Below are 27,402 nucleotides of genomic sequence, written 5' to 3'. Positions count from 1 at the left end.
CTCCACATGCCTCTAGGTTTACCACAGGCAGTGAACAACTGCAGATCACTTTCTAGCTCCTACCATGTAGTCCCCAGCCAGTCACAGGCAGTGGCTGACCTGGTCCTGTACTAGAGCCCTTCATAAGAGGCCCCAGAACAAACATACTTGGAGATTGGCTTCAGACCACAGCAGAGCACCAGCCAATTAGCCCCACAAGCAGCACAAACAAAGGGTGGTCATAACAGGTACCGAAGCCCACTGGGGTGAATCTCACTCAGTGAGGTAATCCCCCTGTACAGCAGCCCATAATCAGTAGACACAGCCAAACCCCACAGCCAGTCAGCCTGAGGGACAATACCACCCACTGACATGCCAACAGCAATCAAGGCTCAATTACAAGAGGAGGGCACACACAATCCACACAAGGGACACTCCTGGAACACCCAGCTCAAGTGACCAGGAGACTGTGCCACTGAGCCCTACAGAACACCTACTACATAAGACCACCTAGCCAAGACTGGGAGACATAGCAGATCTACCTAATACATAGAAACAAACACAGAGAGGCAGCCAAAATGAGGAAACAAGGAAATACATCCCAAATGTAAGAACAAGAGAAAACTCCAGAAAAAGAACTAAATGAAATGGAGGCAAGCAACCTACCAGAGACAGAGTTCAAAAAAATGATTATAAGGATGCTCAAGGAACTTAGTGTGAACTTCAACAAAGAGATGGCAAGCATAAAAAAGGACACAGAAATCATAAAAAGGAAACAGTCAGAAGTAAAGAAAACAGTAACTGAAATGAAGAATGCACTAGAAGGAATCACCAGCAGACTAGATGAAGCAGAGGATTGAATCATCAATTTGCAAGACAAGGTAACAGAAAACACCGAATCAGAACAACAACAACAACAACAAAAATCCAAAAAACTGAAGATAGTTTAAGAGACCTCTGGGACAACATCAAGCATAACAATGTTTTCATTAGAGGGGTACCAGAGAAGACAAAAAGCAAGTGATTGAGAACCTATTTGAAGAAATAATGACTGAAAACTTCCCTAACCTGGGGAAGGAAATAAACATACAAGTCCAGGAAGTGCAGAGAGTGCCAAACAAGATGAATCCAAACAGGCCCGTACCAAGACACATAATCAAAATGGCAAAGGTTAAATACAAAGAGAATCCTAATGGCAGCAAGAGAAAGGCAACTAGTAACTTATAAGGGAGCTCCCATCATATTGTCAGGTGATTTCTCAACAAAGACTTTGCAGAAGGGATTGGCACAAAATATTCAAAATGATGAAAAACAAGAACCTACAACCAAGAATACTCTACCCAGCAAAGCTATCATTTAAAATCAAAGGGCAGATGAATAGTTTCCCAGACAAGAAAAACCTAAAGAAGTTCATTACCATCAATCCAGTATTATAAGGAATGTTAGAGGGAGTTCTTTAAAATTAAAAAAGAAAATAATAATAAACAAAATAAAAAATATGAACAATAAAATGGTAATAGCTACATATCTATCAACAATTAAACAATTACTTTCAATGTAAATGGATTAAATGCTCCAATCAAAAGACATAGGAGGTGGAGATGCCTGATCACTGCACTGTATACCTGAAGCTAAAGCTGAATAATAATGAATGTCAACTATAATTTATATATATATATTATATATATATAATATATATATTATATATATATATATATATATTCACAAGAAGTAGAGTACAGCATAAGGAATAGAGACAGTGGAAATGTAATGGCTGTATGCGATGTCAGAGGGGTAGTAGATGGGGGAAGGGGGGTTATCACTTTGTGAGGGTTATAAATGTCTAACCATTACATTGTTTTGTACACCTGAAATTAAAATAATAATAAAAAGACATGGGAGGGCTGAATAGATAAGAAAACAAAACACTTACATATGCTACCTACAAGAGACTCACTTCAGATTGAAAGACACACACAAACAGAAAGCAAAGGGATGGAAAAAGATATTTCATTAAAATGGGGGGGGGGGGGAAGCTCTAGTAGCAATACTTATACCAGACAAAATAGACTTTAAAACAAAGGCTATAAGAAGAGACCATGAAGGACAGTAACCCCATTTCAGGATATTTATCCAAAGAAACCCAAGCTACTTCAAAGGGATATGTGCGTCCATATGTTTATGGCAGCATTGTTTACAATGGCGAAGATGTGGAGGCAGTCTGGGTGCCCGTTGATGGATGAATTGATAAAGAGGAGGTGGTACATATATGCAATGGAATGTTGCTTGGCCATGGAAGGAAATGGGTTCTTGCCATCTGCAGTGGCATGGATGGACCTGGAGGGTGTTGTGCTGAGTGGAGTATCAGACAGAGACAGACAGATGCAATGTGATTTCGCTTATCTGTGGAATCTAAAGAACAAAATAAACAAACAAACAGATACAGAAAACATTTTGATGATTGCCAGATGGGAGGGGGTTGGTGGGGATGAGTGTAAAAGGGGAAGGGATTAATTAAGAAGTAGAAATTTGTTGTTACAAAGCAGTTACAGGAATGTAAGGTATAGCATAAGGAATATAGTCAATAATATTGTAATAATTATGTGTGGTGTCAGACGGATATTAGATTTATTGGGGTGATAGATAGGTGGGGGTTTGGGGGCAGGGTGAAAAGTTTAGGGATTAAGAAGTTTAAATTGGTAGTTACAAAATAATCATGGAGATGTAAAGTAAAGCATAGGGAATATAGTCAATAATATCGTAATAACTGTGTATAGTGCCAGGTGGATACTAAACTAGTCAGGGGATCACTTCTTAAATTATATAAATGTTTAACCACTATGCTGCATACCTGAAATTAATATAAAATAATATTCAATGTCAACTGTAATTGAAAAATTTTAAAAGGGGACAAAAAAATGTGAGGGGGAATACAAAATTAAAATTTCCAGGTATAAAACAAATAGGTCATGGGACATAATATACAGTATAGGGAATATAGTCAATAATATTGTGACAGCATGGTACGGTGTCAGATGGGTGCTGGACTTATCATGGTGATCACGTCTTTAGGTATATAAATGTTGACTAACTATGGTGTACCCCTGAAACTAATATAATGTTGTATGTTAGCTATATTTTTAATAAAATTCTTATTTTTTTTAAGTGTTGTTGAGAGGGATGCTTCAGGTGGGGATTTATGCACTACTGGGAGAGTCTTTGCAAAACAAAAAACAATATTATCTAGGTAATTTTTCTAAGCTTTCCTAAAAAAAAATGTTGGGATTCTTTAATGATGGGTGAGCTATGTGCTGAATCCATAAGAACTATTATTGAGATTCACAGACAAAATAAACAGTTCAAAAGACTCCTTCTGACAAGTTAGTTGGCAAGGGAAAAATGCTTACCTTTACTGTCAGTATAAAGTGTCTACGAATTGACCCCAACACTGCATAGGACTCACAGCCATCATTAAATACATTTTCTTTGCTTACATATAGGGATGGATTCGTGGGGGCGTGTGTACAGATTTCATTAGAAGTCGCTGCCACATCTTCTAGAGGAAGTGCACTGGGAAGAAAGGGAGGGATTTGGCCTGCAGGGTGCTTGGTGTGGTGAGAAAAGGACTGGACTGGAAGTGTCTGGACAATTTCAATGTAGTCCTAGCTTTGCTACTAATGTGATGTGTGTGACCTCAGGAAAGCAATCAATTCTCCAAGCCTCAAGTTTCTCTTCACAATATGAAGGCGTTAGACTTACCTCTAAAACCCTAACCAGCTCTTACCTTCCATGACTTCCAAATCTCTTGATATCGGCTCCATCCTGGTTATTTCATAATCAGGATGTCAGAATGCCTAAGCCAGTTACCAGGCCAGGTAGAAATATATATGTACCTTGTAAATTTCAGATTATCCAAAAGATTATTCGAAACTATTTTGGAAGTAGTTGATCTAATGATACCAAAAGAAATGTAGGGGGAAAAAATCATATCTTGGCCAGAAAATACTCATAATTCCTAGACTCTCACCCAATATTGAAAATGAAAGTGGCTGGGGTAAAGGGTGCCAGAGACTCGGGCACTTCCCCAGAGCTTCCCTTCAATGTCATGGGGAAGTTGGCTGGTGACCCATGGCAGAGATCACTGCTGATACTCCCAAAAATAATAAGTGCCTCTACCTGATAGCAGTGAATACTTTCTTCCAGTTGGCTGCAAGTGTTTCCTTTTCTAAATAGCTCAAAACCTAGCATGATACACAGTTTGTAGATTTGGGGGGCAATTCTTGGACTATAAGAGAAGGTCGCATTGGATAGTTGAAATGTACTACAGTGAAAAGATCCAGTCTCCTTCCCCTGGAAAAAGGCATACCTAATGCTATTTTAAATGGCCTTGTTTTCTAAGAAGTGGTCCTGTCATTCAGGTTGAAGGACGTGGTAGCGTGACTAATTATGTTTTCTTTTGCAAACTACTTCACCGTCCATTATGCAAAAGGCTTAATGAGCACTTTCTAGAGAGGGCCTGCCGCATACAGTCTTCTCTATGAAAACACTCAGTGAATAAATGTAGGGCGAGGATGCCAGCTCCAACGCCATCTTCTCCAGTGGGCCTTCTCATTGGTAGAATTAATCTTTCATTTTTTAAAGTGCAAGCAGGGCTCATTGATTGTTCTTCTATTTATATATTTAGGTAAAATGATAAAATAGTTCAGGGGAGACCACCGGTCCTTGGATGTAGCGTGACACGTCTTTATTCTTTATAGTAAGAGGAAATATGAATAGAATCCCACTACAGACAAAATAGAAGCAGGACTATGGATTCACGATTTGTAAACCTGATTTCAGGTACTACGGATGATTATATGAGCTGGCAGACTGTTCTGTAAATTTTTTAAACTCTAGAATATGGGGTGTTGTGTTAGGATCATCATATGACGTGGATATATTGAAGAGGAAAGCGGAGTGACATTCTCCTCCATCTTCATCTTTATCCTGTTCCCCCGCGAGTCTTGGATACTATTTTTATTCTTTTTTTAAACAGTTTTATTGAGGTATATTTCACAGATCATAAAATCCACCCCCTTTATGTGTATAATTCAATGATTTCTAGTTAATTCACCAAGTGGTACAGCCATTACCATAAATCAGTTTATAACATTTTCTCTCCCTACTAAGATCCCTCCTTCTCAATTATAGCAATCCTCATCCCCATCGCTAGCCCAGGCAACCACTAATGTATTCATGCCTGAACAAAATCTCCTTTTGTGGACACTTCATCTAAATAGAATCATATAATATGTGTTCTCTTGTATCTGGCTTCCTTCACTTAACATAACATTTCTGAGGTTCACCCATAACACAGCATGCCTCCGTAGTTCGTTCCTTCCACTTCACTGTATGGAGGGAACATATCTTGTCTATTTATTCTCTGGTTGATGGTTATTAAGTTGCTTCTCGTTTGGGGGCTATTATGAATAAAGTTGCTATGAACATTTGCATGCAAATCTGTACGCGGACATTTCTCTTGGGTAGATACCTGGGAGCAGAATTCCTGATCTAATACCTTTATTCAATCCTTCCACACAAATTAATTCTTTGGCCATACATTAATACCAGTAAACCATGCCCTGTGGGTGGACATTACATGAATGAAGTCGACTCTCTTGTGGGGAAATAAGACATGCAAATGGAAAGATGTAAAGTGATGTCCTAGAGAGTTGGATTTCTGGAGGAGAGCGACATTGCGTTCCATAGTAAAACCAGGAAGACGTAGCCCTTACGCAGAGACCTCGAAGAATAAACAGGATTTCCACTGCTGGACATTTCCAGTGCAGGTCACCTTGAGAACAATGCACAGTGTTGTGCATATTTATACACAGTGTAAGGAAGAACAGTCACACTGATTCGAGGGCCAGGATTTCTGGGCTCCACGCCCGACTCATTCTCTCTCTAAGTATGCATCTACATTTTCTGGGCCTCAGTCTTCTTATTTGAAATAAGAATCATCCCTTTCCTCTTGAACCTTTGCTTCACTTACCTCTGACCTGCCACAGGGTTTGGGAAAGAAGTCCTTGAGGCACTGGATATAAGGGGGGCTTCAAAAAAGTATACGTTGTTTTTTTTTTTTCTCTAGATCTATACACAATGTTTTGTAGAAATGTGTTGATATGAGAAATATAGGACAAGATCTTCTGTATGTAAGCTGATACCAGTAAGTTAAACTATATTTTAGAACACCTGGACAGGCCCACGTGATTTTTGAACAGGTTTATTTCCCTGATCTCTCTGGCATCCGTCTCCTTTTCAGTCATTTTAATCTAACCACACTAGTCTTTCTGTTTCTTTAATAGTCAAGCTACATGTCCCGTCAAAGCCTTTGCATTTACTATTGTCTCTGACTCCATAATCTAGAAATTTAGCTCCTTTTTACTTTTTATAATTTACCTCCAAAGCCGTCCCCTGATGGAAATTTCCTCAGACGACTCTGGGGAACAAGACATCAGTGCCACAGGCAGATCTGAAACATAGTAGGAAGCACTGAACATGTATGAGCTAGAATGAATCATTACTATTCATTACAGTGTTCTTCACACTGCAGTGGTTCACTAGGGCTTCGGCAATAAAGTACCATAAACTGGGAGACTTAAACAATAGAAGCTTATCATCTCCCAGTCCTGGAGGCTGGAAGTCCAAAATAAGGTGTCAGCAGGGTCGGTCTCTTCTGTGAGGTGTGAGGGAGGGACCTGTCCCTGGCTTCTCTCCTTGGTTTGTAGATGGTGATTTCTCCTTATGTCTCTTTACATCGTCTTCCATCTGTGTGTATCTTGTGTTCAAATTTCCCCTGTTTACAAGGACATCAGTCATATCAGATTATGGCTCACCACCCTAATGACCTCTATTTTTTTTAACTTGCTATCTCTGTAAAAACTCTATCTTATTTAGATAAGGGCACACTTTGTAACTTAGGGGTTACATATTAACATACAAATTTGGGGGAGACACAATTTACCCCAAAGCAAACACTACTGTTCAAATTGCTACCAAATTGGGATTGTTCCAAAAGAAAATTGTTCTTGGAGGAACACCAATGTAGATTAGAGTTTACAACTCTACGCAAAAAGCAATTACATGTGAGGTCTTGGCCACTGGCGGACATGCTGCATTCAAATACATGCGACTGATTTAGAAAGTTCTTCTATGAGGCATGTTCCTATCTCAGTAAAGACAGCATCGCCACCATCAGCCAGTCTAGCCAAACCAAACCGGCGCTCAGTAAGGAAACATTACCCACCCAGGCTGCTCTCTCATGTACCATGTGACGTCAAGAACATATTTAAGTCTGTGAAGATTAACTAATCAAACATTAAACTCATCAAAAAGGATGGAGGCAAAGGTAGCACAGTTCACTTAAAGACAAATCAAACTAAGCTGTTTCTCATCAGCTTGGGTGTGCCGCACCATCTAAAAGAATGTGTGTTTCCTGATCAGTGGACAGAATGCAATCAAAAGAAGGGAATTTCAATTTTTGATAAACAACAAAACTTTTGAAGTTTAAATGATTACGTGTTCATAGGTAAAAATAAGGGTTACTGTGCAATATTTGACATATCCCAAGCAAATATGCATTTTTAATGCTACAGCTTGTGAAACAGGTAGGACAAGAGTGGTTTGAAAGTTGAAGAAACTTAAATGGAGGTGAGAGACTGGGCCAGGGTCCACAGAGCGCTTCAGGCAGCAGTGTACCAGCTGAGTCGCGGACTCTGGTTTCCTGACTCCTAGTTCAGGACCCTCTCCTATAGATTCGCTCCCTGTGACCTGGAAAATGTGACATGGGGACACCTGGAGGAAAGGGCACGTGCACCTTGTTTCAAGATCAGTCTTTGTCAGGTCAAACATGTGTTGGCAAAGTCTCTTCTTGGGTCACTCAGTGGATGAAATGGTCAAAGATCATCTTAATGCTCACGAACATATTTCTACAACTCTAGGAATCTGCATATTAAACTTGACTTTGTTTGCAGACTTTCTAGGTTCACTACACTCTTAAGGGTGTGTGTGTGTGTGTGTGTGGGTGTGTGTGTGTGTGTGTTTTAAATATCAACTAATAGAAAAATGACCATGGATAAAACAGGTCAGGTAGAAGCCCAGGACAAGGAGAAGGTAATGGACCCAGTGACGGCGGCAGCCACCTCTCAGGTAGAAATGCTAATCTAGGTTTTAAACTTGGACCTCTTCGGCCCACGAAGATATGGAACATGTGAAAAATCCATATGGAAAATGTGGAGGCATTTTGCAGAAAATTAAGATCTGGGCTCAAGAGAGATGAAATTTCTTCAGAGGCTCTTGCCAACGCACCTCATTGAGGACACATGGAAACAGACCAAAGCAGCCTGTCAGGCGGCCTCTGCCAGGGAACATATTTTTAAAAATATGTTCATCATTTATCTTGGTAATTACAATCCAAGACTGTAGTGCATTATGAACACTACAAACCTAAAATATTGGAGGGGAATAAAGAATATGTTTCTTTTTTTTAAGTTATATAATTTAAGAGTTGAGTGTCTTAATGTCCAACTTGCTGTGACATCAAAGGAGGTCAGCATGGAAGATGGAGAATCCATTCCCAACTTGTTCTTGCTGAAGCTCAGCTGCAAAGGCATGTCCTCCATTGCCCTCCCCCTCCCCCTCCCCCTCTCCCTCTCCCTTTTCCTCCCCATCTCCCTCCCCTCCCCCGTTGCTGCTGCTGCTGCTGCTGCTTCTTCTTCTTCTTCTTCTTCTTCTTCTTCTTCTTCTTCTTCTTCTTCTTCTTCTTCTTCTTCTTCTTCTTCTTCTTCTTCTTCTTCTTCTTCTCTTCCTCCTCCTCCTCCTCCTCCTCTTCCTCCTCCTCCTCCTTCTTCTTCTCCTTTGGTTACAATTTTCTAGAATATGCATCGGGTAAGAGCTGCATAGCATCCATACTGATTGTAGGAAGGAGAAGTTATTCCAAATCGGCATATCCCAACATTCGATCAAGGAAGTCAATTTGTTTTGCTGAATCTCAGTGTCCCCAATTAAGCAATCTAATTAGTGGAAACCCACAATTTTACTAGAGTACTAGAAGAAAAACAGTTCAGATGGCAACCTCAAATGCAAGAAAAATGCCACCATCTGCAGTGCAAGCATTAAAATTAGACCCCCAAATCCTCTCACAACTGACAAAGGCCATGCTGGGTCTGTCTCCACCTCAGAAATGACGGTGACAGCAGTCACATGGGCTTTAGTGCCACCATGGCCCTAGAAACTCATATCCTTTTCTCTCTGCTTTGGAAACAAGGCCCCTGTTGTCTCTGGATATGAGGCTCATCCAGATTTCCTTATCAAATCAGACTCACCCAACAAATATTTATGCCAACAAATATTTATACATATAAATATACATATTTTTATATATTGGGCCTGAAGTTTGGCTAAATATTATTCAAATAAAGTGTTCAAATATGGAAAATCTATCCTGATTCAGGAACTAAAATGTGTAAGCCTATAAACTGCTATAAAACCAGTTTTTACAAGGTTGAAAATAATTAAACAAGTAATCACGAAAAAACTCTGACAAGTCCCCAGCATGCTCCTACTGCTGCAAATACTGAAAAGACAGGGGTGACCCTTTGGAAGAACTATCTCTGTGGTCTCGCTAGACGATAACACTTAGAGCCATGGGGTAAGACCCATAAGAAAGGGGGGTGTGAGTTTCCCTGAAAGAGAAAATTCTTAACCTTTCTTGGACCTGAGGGCACGGGGCTCAGGTACAAATTTCTCTCTGAACCTCAGTTTCCACATGAGTAAAATGGGGGATTCCCACAGTTCCTAGTGATGAGGTTGTTGTAGAGATTAAATTTAAAAACCTATGAAAGGCCTGAGTGTAGACACTTTGCACATATTAGCCGGGACTATGATATCATTAGCGAAGATAAAGAATTCCTATTCGTCTCTCAAGGATCAGCTCAGGTACACTGTCATCCACTACGCCTTCCCAGGTGTAACCCACCCTGCCAGGTACCACACTCCTCCTTCTGCGCTCCCACATGGCCCCACGCCTGTTATATGCCAGCACTTGCCTCCCTCTGTTGAAATCGCCACCGCTGTGTTGGACTCAGCCCTCTGTTCCAGCCCCTAAAGAACAGAAACTGCATTTTCTTCATCCTTGCATCCTGAGACCCAGGCACAGGGCCTAATAATACAAGAGCAGTTGCTTAGTTGTTGAGGAAAGTGACCCTCAATACATATTTGTTGAAAAAAACAGGTATTTGGTTCAAATGGTAATGAATCAAATTGCATTCTACTGAGAAACCCAGGGTGATCCCAAAACACTGGGATTATAGACCCGATTCTAGACCTGAGAATGCCACAGCTGTGGCTGTGTGCTCTCAGCAGACCCATTCTCCCCGCATGTCCACTGCAGCCCTACCCAAAGAAACAGTCAACGTAGGGGCGGTTACTATGGTCAAATTAGTTCAGAAAATACTAAGTTTCAAAGATTTTGTTTTACTTTTATTTGATTTCTTTTTTCATGGGATTTCTCAGCTCAGGGGTCTGCAGAGTGCAGCCTTTCCCAAAAACACGTGGCCTAGATGCCATTTTGTTGGGGAACTAGCCCGAAGGCCATGACCCTCCCACAGGGTCACACACCTGTGAGTAGGAGCAAGTGAGCGAGGCAAAGACTCCACCAGACTCAGAGTACTGAGATCATATACAGGTTTCCTGCCCTCAAGAAATGGGGCCCAAGAAGGAACCAGGACGACAAGCTAATGCCACTACAAGGTATAACATGATGGGCTAAGCATCATTAATCGTGGCACAAGCAGCACTGACCTGGAGGAGTACGCATGCTCATTCATTTGAGAGGAGCACAAAGAGTTTGGGTTGGTGGGAAATGGGGCCCAGGAGCTAATGTTTATTGGCAGTTCTTTGATTATCCACAACAGAAATAAATTATGTTTAACTTGAGAAAAAAAAATACTGGAAATGCAGGGAGGGAGTACTACCCAAAATTGAAGGGAAAAAAAAACCAAAAAAACAGATTTCACAAAAAAGCAGGAGCCAGAGTGGTTTCTGGAGCTCCAGCAAGGCAGCAGTAATAACTTAAAAACACAGCCTTTCATAGGAAGAGCTCCTGGTACTTAGTGTCTTGGTGTCCTTTCCCGCAAGACTCAAATTCCAGGGGAAGAACCTCTGCCTGACTGGTCTCACTTTGGTCACATGGTCACCTCTTGGCTAGGAGACGCAGGTCACTTTGCTTGACAGTCTCTTCATGGAGATATCCAAAGTACCATTGGAGAGTTATTATCAAAAGAAGAGGAGGTGGATATCGGACAGCAGTACCAACAGCTGACTGTTACATTTTTTCTCCTCTCAGCCACCATACGAGTAAGTATGATGACTCCCATTTGATGGAAGGGAAGAGTGAGGCTCAGCAAGTTTAAGCAAGCAGCCCAAGGGATTTGAATGCAGAACTTGCCTGAATTTAGAGCCCAATAGCATCACTATTACGATTTTTCCCCCGACAGCAAAATCTAGGCTTTTCTCACTACAAGCAAATTGAGCTGGGAGGTGCACTGGATTCCAAATGGCCGAGACAGGAATGAGAAGAAAGTGGGAAATGACGCAGTCACTTGCTATGGTTTACATTTGATATTTGCAGCGCTCCCCTTCAAGTAGAGAAGCAGCATCCTTTGTAAATGTTAGAGCAAGTAAAAAACACACTTGGAGTTTCCTCAGAGACTCACAAATATCCTACTAAAGGGAAAGCCGTCCAAGGTACCATTGGTTTAAATTAAAAATAACAATAAAAAGAAAAACTTGACATCTATTCCTGGCCAAAAAGGTCGCGCATTAAATAACATTTAAATTTGGCTTTGATAAAAAAAAAAAAAAAAATGGATGTTGTTTTGGAGAGCTATATTTAAGGAATTTTTGCAAGCCTCGGAGGGAACTAAAAATGCCTTAATTGCTTCCTCGTTGTTACATGCTCCATTATATGGAACTTCAGCAGTATCTGTCACCAGACTGCCAGTATTACAAAAACATTGTGTATTTCATACATGGAAGAACCTCATAACCTGAAAATACCTCCAAGTGTTTGAGGAGCCAATTGAGCATTTTATTTTTGTTCTTTTTTTTTTTTAATGTTATTATTTTTCAGTTGTACCTGGGTATCTGGGACACACCTAATGTCTTTAGTTTTCTTCATTCAAAACCTGGAAATTCCATTGAGATCCTCCCTCACTGACCTATCCATGAAGAGGGTAGCTGCATCTTCTAAAAAACAAGGATAGTTTATTGCTTTGACATAGTTTTTTCAGTTACAGTTGACATTCAATATTACTTTATATTAGTTTCAGGTGTACAGCATAGTGGTTAGACATTTATATAATTTATGAAGTGATCCCCCCAATAAGTCTAGTACCCACCTGGCACTATACATAGTTATTACCATATTGTTGACTATGTTCTTTATGTTGCATTTTACATTTCTCTATTTGGTAACTAGTAATTTGTATTTGTTAATCCCTTCACCTTTTTCACTCAGCTCCCCAACCCCCTTCCTCTCTGGCAACCATCACTTTGTTCTCTGTATCTATGTTCCTTGACGTTTAAAATACAACATTTTTACATCAAGGATTAAAAAGCCAATGGGAATCGCATTTAGGGAGCGCCCAGATGTGCCTGGTGAGTCACTTTCTATTCCGATATCTCGGTGATCCAAATAGTACTGGTAGAGCGGTGCTACTACCCAACTTATCCAGGAATAGCGCCCTTTAGAGGTAAGGGAACTGGAACTGAGAAGAAATTTGCTCAAAGCCACATAACGATGGAACTTAACCTCAATGAAGTAAGACACTAAAGCTCTTGCCCTTTCGAACCAGACATGCATTTTTACAAGTCTTGTGACAGTGGGTCACCGTCCCTTCTGCAACCCCTGAAAATCTGTAAGATGAACACAAAATCAACTAGCAATCAAGTGCCTCTCAGTTTGAAGTCCAGCTTTGCCTCAGTCACTCAGTGGCTACCACAACCGGTCAGCTCCGAGGTTTACTCATCACCCTGATTCCTGTCTGTCATACACATGCCACAGCCATCTTCCCAGCATGTGGCAATCCTGCAACTCTGAAAGTTGATCCTTAGCTCTTCTTCCCCGTGAGCCCCAAACTTGTCACTAAGTTTTGCCAATTCCATTTGCAAGCCATCAAACCTTCCTGGACCAACCCCCCCGTTCCCTGGCACATTTGTGTCCTGGTAGAATTATGGCCTGTGTTTCACTCCCCTCCACCTCCCTACCTCCACCACAAGGCTCCAAGCACTGCTGGGGCAGGGACCAGTCTGCTGTGTCTCTGTGTGCCCACACCAAGCACCGAGCCTGACATAGGACATCGACTCAGCAAATGCTGGCTAAATAAAAGAATAAATAAAGGAACAAGCACATTACACATGATAGAAGAGGGTAAACTGTCTGAAAGTAATAGCAGAGCAATGCAGTACAAACAGAATATTATTGTCTCTGGCCTTCGAAAGTCTTTTTCACTTATATGCCTGTTCTGTTTCCAGCTGTTCTCCTTGCTCCAATCAGACACATTTGTTTATTTCCCTTGAGTTCACCTTTCCCTGCTTGCCTGATATTTTGGCTCTCTCACTGTACCTAGAGTGCATCCAAACTATAATTGGACATGTATCAAATGCACGGAGCCTCACAGCCTGGCCCCAGCTTTCACACACAAACAATTCTACCCAGTGAACCCTAAAGTCAAGGCGAAGTACACTTGCTTATAGTTTTCCTTAGAATACCCTGGTTTTCTTTGTGTGGGCAATGCCTACTGATTGCTCAAAGGCTGGTTCATAGTCACCTCTGCTGTGAAGGTTTTTCTCACCTGTCCCCAGGTTGGTTTCTTCTCTTAGGACACTTAGTTCAGATGGCGTGTAGATCTGGGTCCAGTCAGAATAGGGAAGCCATGCCAGAGAGTACAGTGGGGTCATTTAATATATGGGACTTGTAACAATAGCATTGGCTGAGCTAACAGGGCCAACAGGAGATGGTGAGACCATCCAGAGGTTGGCAATGGAAAGAAGCCACTTTCCTTCCTGGGCCTGAGGGTCGAATGGTGGAGGTTGTATCACCAGAGGTGACCCCATCCACCCTGAAGTGGGGGGCTGCCTGCAGGAGCTGGAACAATAAGGGAGCCATGACTCCTGCCAGTGATGTCTCCTGAAGCATGGAGGAGGGCGAAAACTGACATCCCCCCTTTCCCCACTGGCCAGTCTCCCGAAAGGGCCTCTGCTGGACAGCTGATGAGGGAAACTGACCATGCCGTTTGCACAGGTCATTGCTTGTGATACAAAGCAGGGTGTGGAACGGATCTGAAGGCAAACAAGCAGAAAAAGCACACATTGTACATTTGTGTGTTTTTAATGATTTACACCCGTGGACAGTGAGGCCTCTTCAGGCAGAGACAATGTCTGAAACACCTGTATGTCCAAGGATAATGTCTTCATGTGCATCTTTGTGAGCAAGGAAAAAAAACAAATTGGAAAAAAAGGATGCATTTACGAATGAATAAGTGCAAGGATATTTTCAGATAATACAAAGAATCTTTCAGTCTGTAGGTGGAAAGGCAACCTGCTCCCATTAAATTCTTTGAACTTGGCTTACTAACGGCTTTCTTTCCCCTCTCACTTACTCCCTCCTGTTACGGTTCTGTGTCTCTCTTTCCTTTTCTCAAGTTTTTCCTTCTGTGCAACCAAACCTGGCATCCTATTTATTTTAAATATTCTGCATATGTTTTTGTTTGATTACACGGTGTTCGTTTTGATTCACTGTATTACTTGGTTACTTAGAGAATGGAAATCCTGAAGAAACTATTAGGTTAGTGCAAACATAATTGCAGTTTAAAAGGTGAAAAATAATTGCAAAAACCGCAATTATTTTTGCACCAAACTAATCGTTCAAACCACCATGGGGATTCCATGGATGGACGTCAGCTTCTGATGGGACTCGGGAGCAGAGTTATTGGAATGGGGAGGGCGCAGGGCTGGAGAGCCACCTGCCTCAGGACCCCTCTTCTCCTGAGCATCTGCTTCGTCCGTGGCCAGTGGGACCCACATGGAGCGGCTTCCTTTTCCTGCTCTTGCTTACAGGCATCTACAGAGATTCCAGACTCAGTTTTGATTCTAAAACTCCTGGAAAAGCCCCCAGAATGGCTCACATTTAGCCAGGCGCTCCCCCTTGGAACAATTGATGTTGCAAAGGCACAGGGCCATGTGACATGAACTTGGAGTCTCTTGAGGACACTATGTGGAGAGGTTAAGACTTAGGGACAGTGCCCAGGAAGGAACTGGGCGTCCTGGACACCTGCTTTGACACGTTTGCACTGTGAGCCTAAGTCAGGGACTCCAAACCAATGTATGATTTTGTGGAACCATCTCAAAAGATGTAGAGAAAGGGGCTGGAGTAAGAAACGTCTGAGAAACTCTGCAGGCTGCCCCTCCTTTTAGAAAGCCCTGGTGATGTTAGCAGCTGAAATCTCTGAGACGCCCTGCAGATGAACTCAGCATTTGCCAAGTCTACTTCAGCACAGGTTATCTTCTTCTCACATCATTCATCAGTGTCTCCCCCCAAAATTTGAGACCCGCTGTGCTAAACTTGGTTGGCTCTAGTAGTCATCTCTCATAGCCCCCAACTCTGGGCCCAATTTCATGCTACAAATGCTCCCTGCATTTCAGGTGCATGTACAGATTTCAATAATTGTGTTCTGGCTGTTTAATCGGGACATTGACCTGCAGTTGGATTTAAGCCCCATGGCAGTGCAGACCTGGCCCATTGACTAGCCCTCTGGATCTGGTCACTCACTTCCTGCGCCACAGTTTCCTCACCTCTAAGAGGCTATAAGACATACATCAGAAAATAGAAACTCCGGAAGAAAATAAATGTAAAACATGGAGTAAGTTCTTGATAAGAACAAAGTCTTCAAGAAATAAGAGCTTCTTTCATTGTTCTAACACCTGAGGAAGGGCAAGTTACCAGAGGAAGAGCTGGTTATATTCTCTCTCTCTCTCTCTCTCTCTCTCTCTCTCTCTCTCTCCTTCCCATCTCCTCACCTACTTTCCTCTTTCTTTCATGCTTTCTTTCTTCTTCCTAAGACAGCACTCTTTTAAACTGTGAAGCAGTTGTGACAACAGACAGAATGTCATCCCAAAGAGGTTATTGGTCTTCAAGGACTCTCAGCAAGAGATGGGATGGAGAATTCAGTCACAGAGCACAAGGCCACTAGCAGACAGCACTTGTAGTATTGTGCATTCCGGAGACTTCTGGAATGATTTTGTAGATGTTAGAGAACTGGGAAGGTGAATCTCGGAATCCCTGTGTTTTCATATTCAGAGTCACTCAGATGTTCAGAACACGCTTAATATCCACAACTCAGTGATTAGTTACTTACAAATATTCCGACTTTTCCCATGCAATATCTTCCTTCTTTATTTCTCCTCCTTCTCGTGTTTCTTCTGCTTCTTTTTCATTTTTTAAGAGAAATTAGCCTCAGAAATGCTCATTGTGTCTTAGCTCCTCTTGCTGAGAAGTATCTCAGACTATATTACTGGATTTATTACGGAAGTCCCCATTTCTCTCCTTTTCTTTTATTATTATATGCAAATTAGTTTTTTTAAAAATCTATGAAGAACCTGCAATGTGCAAGGCAGCACAATTAAATGTGATCATATTTTTTTCTGGGCACCTGAAGGTATTTAGAGTTAACTTGACACCACAGAAATATATGTAAAGGAAATTCCTGCTTCTGTAGTGCTTGTGTTTCTAGTCAAAGAGGAATTACAGGAAGACAGTCACATAGGAAACCATTTCTTAGTGCAGAGAATTTAAAAATATGGGTCTTGGTTTCTGAAATCACCTGTAAACATTGTTTCAATTCCCTACAACCACAATATGCTTACTTTTAAACCATTTCCTAGTCACAAACATTCCAGCCATACTCTACACAAGAATTTCTGAGGAGCCCACATTATATTTGAGACAGTGTTAGGCTCTTAGGAAAAATGAGTGAAACACAATAGAGTGATACATTTCACGAGACGTCTGGACCCTATGTCCTCGGAGGAGTGAGAGACTAGTCCTGCTTCCTTGGATATCCGTATTTGTCCTAAAGGTGAGCAGGGATCCACCGAGGAGAAGGGGGCCACAGCTCTTCAGGGCAGGCAAAGGGCAACAGGGGCCAGGAATTCCATCAGCCCAGCTCTCAACCATCTGCTCCTCTGCTGCTGACTTTATGTCCCTCCATCCCTGTAGGTGGCAGCACACGTCCCCATCCCCATGGACGCTGGGCTCCTTGCAGGTTGACCTGATACGTGCACTGTCTCTGCAGAAGATTTAGAATCCATGCCATGCATTTCTGTAGGCTCCGTCCTGTCCTGCTCATTTCTCTCTGCCATGAACACAGCAGGTCCCCACTGAGAGCTGCCCCTTCATCCTGGTTCCTGAATGGTAGCCAACCCACATTCAACAACCTGTGAGAAATGAACGTTTTGCTACAGCCTTTGAGATTTGGGGTTATTTTGTTGTTAACAGTTCATGCAGCAAAACTGAATTATACAAATTATACTTCCTTTATTCTCTGTATCTCATAGAAAAATACTTTATAGTTCTAAACTTCAATACTATGTTATGCATTAAGCTTAATACTAAGAGCTATCACTTCTATAATTAGTTGGTTTTTGTTTGTTTGTCTGTTTGTTTGTTTGTTTAAGGCTGAGTCAGTGCCTCTGTATCAAAGAATTTGATTTTCCTGGTTTCTGTAAAAAGAAAATTGTTCTTGCTCTCAGCCGTCCCATGACAGTTACATAGTTTTTGTAAGTGTTTGTTGCACAATTAAAAGATCATGAGTGGAGACCAGATAGTTTGGGGAAAACATACTGAAAAAAAAAAGCCGAATTCTGGGCCCAGTCAGTTCTGACATTCAAAAGAAGATCCAGCCTTACTCAGGTCAGGTCTCCTTGTTATACAATGAAGGAGCTGAAGAGCAAGTCTCCAAGGTCATTTCCTTTTATAAAATTATTTTATTTTAGTTTACCAATACTGATAAAAACATGGTGGGCCCTAAGATCCAGAGGAGTTTTTCGTGACTGGTTCACCATAGCTCTCCAGTGTCTGGCCCAGTACCACACATGCATGAAATATTTACTGAATAAATGAATGAATAAATGAATGAATGAATTAATGAATAAATCATATATTGAATATTACTCTGTGCTAGGCAAAGTGCTGGCCACTAAGGTCACAAGATGAAAGAGACACAGTCCCAAACAGGGCTGAGATACACTAAACATGACCTTCAGTAAAATACTGGGCCTACAATGGCAGGCGGGAGATGATATATTAATAAAACCTCACAAAATAGCCATCTAACTCAGCCCGGTATCAGAAAAGGCTTCTTGCTTCTCAAAACGTTTGCCCCTCTATTAGGAGAATTTTCAGAGTCACGTTTGAGAAGTAGCTATTTAGGGATTACAGAATATCAGTCAGGTGAGATGTGTCCCTTTAAGCACCATATAAAAATGGTTCAAGAAACTTAAGAGGGTCGGGAGGATAATAAAACCCATGCTTCCATAAATTGGAAATAATGGAGAAAACAGAACTCTTCAAACAACTGCTCTGGAGACATCCCAAGAGATAGAAATTTAAGACGAGCAAAATTTGTTGTTTTTTTAAGTCTGGGTGTGAGGCTTGATCCCTGTGTACTGAATAAGGAGTCAGTAATACTATATTTATAAACTATGTATGTAGTCCTTTTAAAGACGGCTGTGGAAGGCTTTCAGGCCAGTTGAGAAGTTTAGAATAAGAGATGAACCCCTATTAGCCAGTGGTTTCAGGGACCATTATTTGACCATTTCTCTATTTAGAACTGATTCAAACTTATACAGCATATTACATTTAATTAATTGAGTGTTTATGCGTTAAAGAGTTATTTGCTTGGGACTATAGTGAAATTTCCAGGATTTATGACAGGAACGTTTTAGAACAGCGACATGTGTTTCCCTCCGATTTGTATAGCTTCATTCATTATAATTTTTCCTGATGTTTTGCCTACCATATTATTAACTTCCCCAAAGCAATGAAATACCAGCTTGTCTTCTCACAGCAGAGAAATGAGAGGAATAATTATGAACGTGGAAATCCCAGCGAAAACATGCTTCTATTGAAAGAGGCTAGTGGTCCAAGGAGTTCCCTGGATTTATGGAGACCATTAAAAAAAAAAAAAAGAAAAAGAAAGAAAGAAAGAAGAAAGAAGAGATAAGAAAGAAAGAAAGAAAGAAGAAAGAAAGAAAGAAAGAAAGAAAGAAGAAAGAAAGAAAAGACAGAAAGAAAGAAGAAAGAAAAGAAAGAACAAAAGAAGAGAAGAAGGAGGAAAGCAAAAACACACAGGAAAAAAAGAGAGAAAGGAGGAAAAGCAAAACACACAGGAAAAAAAACAGAGGAATTTTTTTTCACCAGGCATCTTTGGAACACCCCGTATGCAAGGAAAAGGAAATCTTTCGTATATGGTGTGTGTATGTGTTACGCTGAGACAAGAATTTATCTTTTACTCTAAGTTATAAAGTCTGAATAAATCATCAAACAGTTTTCAAGTGTGTTGCCCAACACAATAAATATTTAAATCACTGCAAAGTGTTCTTTTCAAAATGTAAGAGATTGTAAGCACAGTGTTTGATTTGTAACTGACTCCAGGGACAACGCAGAGATGTGTCCCTCACAAGTCCTGGCTCCTGGAGACCTTACAATCATGGGGGGAAGGACAGAATATCAGTCCTTCCAATGCAAAAATGGGGGGTAGTCTGGGAAGTCAATTCCAGCCAGGGCTGGAGATCAGCAATTGTTTCCCAAAGAGCTGGGGCTGACAGGACCACCACGGTCATTCATGTTTATTGTTCAACCAGGTGTTTGAGGGCCATCCAGACCCAACCAGGAGCACGTGAAGAAACGGGCAGCCCAGGGGCTTGGGGGGGCGAGGCGGAACCGTGAGGACCCAGGGCAGAGGGAGAGCAGGATGTGTGGACTGACTGCGCTGCTAGGTGGCCCTCCTCCTGTTTGTATTATGACATCCTGCAGGGCCCATTGTTACTTCTCACAACACGGGCCTGCTTCTGCACGCTGACCAGCCGGGTGGCCTCTCATAAAAGGCAAAAAACAAGCCCTTGATTTATTCTTGCTCCAGAAACGCTCCCTGTCTTTCTACTCTGTGTTGCCATGTTTTCCTTGACTACCCTGATATTTCCCTTTTGTTTACATGACCCTTCCATTGGTCACTAGTTTCAAATGTGTATTCACTAAGAGAAAGGTTAGGCTGGAAAATAATCCCCAGTCTCAATTCTTCCTCCCAAAGTCTGTGCCTCAAAGCTGCCCCACAATTTGAAGTTATTTTTATCTGTGTAAATGTGGGAAAAGAGGGGACATTTCCAAAATAAACGTAACTAGGCCAGGCTCGTTTGCTTGGGTGGTGAGGCTGAGATAATACATATTTTTCAAACAACTTTATTGTTCACATGACATTCACCATTAAACCTTTGTAAGCCTCAAAGCAAGATTTTGGGTTTTCAGGAACTCCTGATTTTCAATGCTGTCTCTTTCAACTCTTTAGCTTTTCAAATCATTTTCATTAATGAAAAGACCTCTTTAGAAATGACTCAAGTTCATCTTTCACAACCACCTACTAGTTGAAACCACTGCCAGCTCTGATGCTAAAGTCCACACCAAGTTCATTATCAAAACTAACAATCCAGAGGAGGCAGAGAATGGAGCAGTAGCTGACCTCATTACAATGCTGGATGGGAGACCCTGGGGAAGAATGGCAACATTCATCCAGAAAGAAAACATCCCCTTTTGTCCTAAACTTGATTAGTCTCTGATTTTGAGAAGCACAGCCAGTGCAACCCACACTGCAGGATTTCCTGAAAGAATTTAGGACTTTTAAAAAATTTTACATTAAATAATCAACTTTCCATACTCAAATGCAAAGGCATTTCTGTATGATAAACATACTTTAGAAAACAAAATAGGTTTTCTGCAATCAAGTGTTGTTACATTATAAGATCAAGAATCTGAATTGTGATAGCTTGCCTCAAAACTTTTGTGCAAAAATCAGTCCAGTGACCCACTGGAGATACCTGACATTACGTCCTCATTTCTCAGAAAGCAAAGAACATTCTAGTGAATGCTCTGTGTTCAGAATATAAGCAAAGTATTCTCATGGCAGGCAGCCTACAAAATGGTCCCCAGACATGCTTGTCTCCTGGTATTCATCCTCCTGTGTTAGCCTTTGGGTACGGCTGCATCTAGTGACCTGCTGCTACCAAATAGCATATAGCAAAAGTGATGGGATGTCACCTCGCAGATTAAGATACAAAAAGACTGTAACTTCCAATGTGCTCCCCCCTTTTGTGACTTTCATGTTCTCTCTCTCTCTCTCTCTCTCTCTCTCTCCCTCCCTCTCTCTCTCTCTCTCTGCCTTAGAGTCCACTCTAGGAGACATAAGCTGCCATGTTATGAGGACCACTACAGATAGAGCCATGTCACAAGGACTCTGAGCGTGGACGGAAATCCTCTAATCCTCTACCAGTCAAGCCTTGAGATGCCTGCAGCCCCAGCCAGCCTCTGGAGGGCTGCTTGTGAGAAACTCTAAGCCAGCTACGCCTCACCCAATGCACTCACCCACAAAGCCTGTGAGATAATAAATGTTCTTTTAAGCTGCTAAATTTGGGGATAATTTGTTATACAACAACACACAAATAATCACCTTCTCCGCAACCTTAAAATAGTTTCTTAAAGTTAACACATCACTGCTGAGATATACTCCAAAATTCTAAACTGTTCAAATAAATCATTGATAAAGAACAATTGAAAACCAAAGACCACAAGTCACCTCACCATGACTCATTGGTAAAATCTTCCCCAAAGTTATATGAAATCAATCAACCTCCATAGTCTTCATGCAGCCCTTATCCTCTAATACACTACATATAAAATTGACTGACTTATTATGTTTATTTTTTATTTTCTTTCTCTCCCATTAGACTATAAGCTCCACAAGTTCAGAGGTTTCACCTTTTTTTATCCACCCATGTATCTCAAGGGCTAAAACCAGTGCTGGGCTCACAGGAATTGCCCAATAAATGTTCCACAAATAAATAAATTATACATGGTTCAATGTCAAATTCAGTCTCCAGCCACAAGCCAGAAATCATGATGTTCTCTAATCATACCTTCCACCATCCTGCACTCAGTCTTCCCCAGGGCCATTCCCCAGCTTCCCAGACTGGAGTGCCCTGTGTCTAAGGTTGCATTCCCCAGAAACACACTGTGAGACAAGAATTTGTGTGCAAGTAATGTATTAAGGAATTGTGCCCAAGAGAAACCAATAAGAGTAGGGGAATCGTGACAGTGAAGGGGAAGAAGCCAAGACAAGGGTGTGATTTCAGGCAAAGTCCCAGGAAGAATAAATAACTTCAGCAAAATCCCGTTGAGGAGCTCTTCAGTATAAATTATGCCTCCAAGTTTGTCCCACTCCTAGGCAACAGAGTTGAGTTTTCAGACTCTCATACTAATTAGTCCTCAACTAAGGGCGGCCCCAGGGATGTAAATGCCCAGGTACACCCAGCTGTCTGCAAGTGTGGGGAGAGCTAAGGTCAGGTCGCCAAAGAAGACACACAGGTGCAGGCTTTGGAGACAAAATAGCATGGAATATGGGAGAGAGGAGCAAAGCACCAGTAATGGGGCTCCACAGAGATCTGGCTGGAGCCACAACAGTCCCTGCTACACCCCTAGCTCTTGCAGTTTTTTTACTGAAATCCTACCTACATTTAAATAATTATTTCTCCACGTGGCCTCAGCACTACCCTAGAACCACACATGCTATCTTGCTAGTTTTTATTAACTTTCCCCTTTCTTCCCTACATCCTAAACTTCCTAAAAACAGAGATGGCATATTATATGTATGTGTGCCTCCTACACTGTTCTGTAAATAGTCCCAATATCACTGAATATCTCTAGACTTCAATGAAATTCCAAGAAAGTGAGGATCAGTGCTTTCCATCACCATATATCCAACAATTATGACAGTGCCTGGTATAGAGTAGGCACTGAGATAATGTTTGCAAAATAAATATAAGAAGTGTGTTACAGGAGATCCAAGATGGTGGAGTAGATAAACACTGTGCATGCTTCCTCCCATGAGCACATTAAAATTACAACTAAATTATATAACAATTAACCTGGAGAACCATCTGAAGTCTAGCTGAACAGAGGTCCTATAACCAAAAATATAAATAAGAAGCCACGTAGAGACTGGTAGGAGGGGTGGAGATGCAAAATGGGCCCCAAACCTCCGTGTGGCTGTTGAGAATCAGGAGGAATATCTCAGCTGTAGAGGTTCCCCCCAGAAAAGGGAGAGACCCCAGGCCCCCACACAGGGCTCCCCAGTCTGGAATACTGGTGCCAGGAAGAGGAGCCCCCACAATATCTGGCTGTGAAAAACAGTGGGGATTCTGACTGTTTGGGTGGGACAGAAGGATGCAGGAAACCCAGAGGTCCTTTTAAATAACCCGCACACAGACTCACTCGCTCGCAGGCACAAATCTTGGGCTCCAGTAGAGGGACAGTGATACTGGGGGCCTTGGAGACATATGGAGGGTGGACTGAGGTGTGTGGCTTCATGGAGAGAACTGGAGGACAGTCCGCACTTTCTGCTCCCATGCAGCAAGCAGGTGGGCGCTGTCTTTCCTGTGTTGAGCCTGCCCCCACAGGCCAAATCTGAATCTGATTGGTCTGGTGAACTCTGCTGATCCACCCTGCTAACTCAGCTGGAACCCCACCCCACTCAACTCACACATCACCAAAGGTACTTTCTCTGAGAACAGCCAGCCCCACCCGCATTACATTCTTTCTTTGAAAACTATCTGAGTCCACAGGCTCCAGGTGGGTGGCAACTGGTCTCAATGTGTTCTGATACTTTTGCTGAGTAGCTCCAGGGTCAGCTCTGGCACCAAACCAGAGTCTACATTAACCTGCTAACCACAACTCTTCCCACTCTAGTGACTCCTTGACTCCCTGCCTCACCCAACTCACATACCACACGAGATTTTATCAGGGGCTGAAAACTTAAGGGAACTGACAGATGCCAGCAGGCCTCTGGGTGTTCTAGCTTTTTGTGAAGTTACCCCAGGCCTGGAATTGGTGGCAGCCATCATCAATTCATAGTGTGGCCTCTCCCACATGCCTTCAGATTTAGCACAGGCAGTGAACAACTGCAGATCACTTTGTAGCTCCTACCAGGCAGTCCCCAGCAAGTCAAAGGCAGTGGCTGACCTGGGCCTGCACGAATGCCCATCACAAGAGGCACCAGGACCAATGTAATTGGAGGTTGGGTTCAGACCATAGCAGAGCACCACCCAATTAGCCCCACAAACAGCACACACAAAGGGAGGTCTTCACAGGCACCAGAGCCCACTGGGGTGAATCCCACTCAGTAGGGTAAGCCTCCTGCTCAGCAGCCTATAAGCTGTGGACATGGCCAAACTCCACACCCAGTCAGCCTGAGGGACAATACCATGCACTGACATACCAATAGCAATCAAAGCTCAACAATAACAGGAGGACACACACAACCCACACAAGGAACATACCTGGAGCACCCAGAGCAGGTGACCAGGGAGACTGTGCCACTGTGCCCCACAGGGCACCCTGCTACATAAAAATGTTTTCGTTTCTATAAGCTTGTTTCTGTTTTGTTTGTTAATTTTGTTCTTAGATTCCACATACAAGCAAAATCTCATTGCTTCTGTCTTTCTCTTTCTGACACTCCACTCAGCACAACACCCTCCAGGTCCATCCATGCCACTGCAGATGGCAGGAACCCATTTCCTTCCATGACCGAGCAGCATTCCATCGTATATATGTACCACCTCCTCTGTATCCATTCATCCATTGACGGACACCCAGACTGCCTCCACATCTTCGCCACTGTAAACAATGCTGCCATAAACATATGGGTGCACATATCCCTTTGAAGTAGCTTGGGTTTCTTTGGATAAATACTCTGAAATGGGGTTACTGGGTCTTTCATGGTCTCTTCTTATAGCCTTTGTTTTAAAGTCTATTTTGTCTGGTATAAGTATTGCTACCCCAGCTTTTTATATTTTTTTCATTTCCATTTCATGAAATATCTTTTTCCATCCCTTTGCTTTCTGTTTGTGTATGTCTTTCAATCTGAAGTGAGTCTCTTGAAGGCAGCATATGTAAGGGTCTTGTTTTCTTATCCATTCAGTCCTCCTATATCTTTTGATTGGTGCATTTAATCAATTTATATTGAACGTAATTGTTGATAGATATGTAGCTATTGCTGAGACTGAGCTCAGCAGATAGACACAAGATGTCCCAGTCTTTTACCAAACCTACCTTAAGGTGACTTACTCAAAGAAAGGTCATAAGAGGCACATTTATTGAACACATATAAGATAATCAATAAATGTTTGATCTCATTGAATTGAATCACAAGTAAAATAGAATGGAAATGTTTGACTTGAATTAAAACAGATTGAGATTATTTAAATTAAGTTGAATGTGATGCGTCTTTTACTCCCTGATTCCCTACATGTTGTCTAAGATTGGGGCGAAGACGAGAAGTGTGGGGGAAGATCGTGGACAGACTGGTGACTATAAATTGCTGGTTGTCATGCATTAACATGTGTCAAGTAACTTATATAAAGTTCAGACCTCCAGAGCCCTCCCGAACCCTGCATTGTAAACTCATCTTAAACCATATGGGCCTGTTACTCTTTGGGCAGTGTTTTGTTTACCACAAGTTCTCCCCATTCTCAACAAACCTACCATTTTCCTCAATGCTCTGTTGTTACATATCATGGTGGCAAGCAGTCAGGCAGTCTAGTTTATACTAAGCTGGGAAGGACTGATAGATAGCAACTCTGACACCATGGACGCTGTCAGTGCCTTACGTGCATCCCCGGCCCAGGATGTGACCTACTACAAACACTGGTGATTCTCTGCCTTAGTGCCTGGCCCAGGCATGACAGACAGGAAGGAAAGGATCCATGGCCCCTGGGAGTAGCTGTCAGCCAATGACAGATGGGAGTGACAGGATAACGACCCTGACTTCCCTGCCCCTCTGATGGGACAACTCTGAAGTATATTTGACATTTCATCCCTGAATTGCCTGGGTTTTCCGAAACAGTCGTCTCTTCAGCAGCCTACCTCTTTGAGTTTCCTTGCCTCCCCCGAGTCCTCCCCACACCTACACCAGTGCTCCCAGAATCATCTGCAAAAAAAAACTACTCAAATCCTTGTCTCAGGGACTGCTTCTAGGAGAATCATGCCTACCTTCTGTCTCGGGGGTGTTTATATTTTTAAAGCAGATAGGCAGCCTGACAGGCAAAAGGGAGACCAGTGCTGAGGGAATTTTAATAAATCAGATAGCCATGTGGGGAAATAAGTTGCCACAGGAGCTTTCCCAGCAGCAGCTTTGGGGTGGCCACATCATCTATCTACATGACAGACAGGCTGGCATGGCAGAAAGAGCACAGGACCAGATGTCGGAAACCTGGATTCTAATGCAGCTGCTACTATGGTGCTGCTCAGCCTTGCCGTCCTCTCTGATCCCTGATCTTCAGATTTCTCATTTGGAAACTTACTGGAATTGGATTATTTGATCCCTAGCGCCCTTTCGGGCCCCCAACCCCCATGAATCCATGGAAGAGGATGAAGCACATGGCACCCCTTTAAAGGTGTGTTTCCCAAGTAATTAATAAATAAGCAAGCTTTTTACACAGCACCGGCTCTAAGAGGGACTGTTTAATTAGGCACACGAGACGTTCCAATCTGTCTAGACAGGCCTCTCTTTTTCCCCAGATGCCTTCGGCCATGCTTGCTCTGACACAGTGACAATGTATCCTTTGGCTGCAGACAGCAGTTTTGCTGGGTGATAATTCTAATGCCATAGAGTCAGCTGTGGCACTTGCTTTAGTTCTAATGCTGTTTGTCTTTCCAGGTAAAACTAAATGGGGAGATTTACCCAAAGAAACAGCCAAGAGAGACAGTTTGTACCACTGGGTCACCAGAGTAGCTTCTGGCATAGCCCTCGTGCCTGCCTGTCCATCATCATCAGTGGGCTTTGAAGTTACTGCCCCTTTCTTCATCCCTGTCCTTGGGGAATAAAGTCAACATTAAAAGAAAACTTCCAAGTCATTTACTTGACACCCCCCCTCCCTGCCAAACACAGCAATCCCCACCCCCACATCTCTGACAAAGGACTTTGAGCAGAGAAATGGATTTCATGATACCAGATTCCTTAACACTCAAACTTGAGTCCTGTGACAACCCTGGCAAACAGATTG

The sequence above is a fragment of the Rhinolophus ferrumequinum genome, chromosome 5 (assembly GCF_004115265.2).
Source record: "Rhinolophus ferrumequinum isolate MPI-CBG mRhiFer1 chromosome 5, mRhiFer1_v1.p, whole genome shotgun sequence".
Classification (NCBI taxonomy): Eukaryota; Metazoa; Chordata; class Mammalia; order Chiroptera; family Rhinolophidae; genus Rhinolophus; species Rhinolophus ferrumequinum.
The sequence above is the reverse complement of the archived record's forward strand: the minus strand, read 5'-3'. Positions refer to the sequence as shown.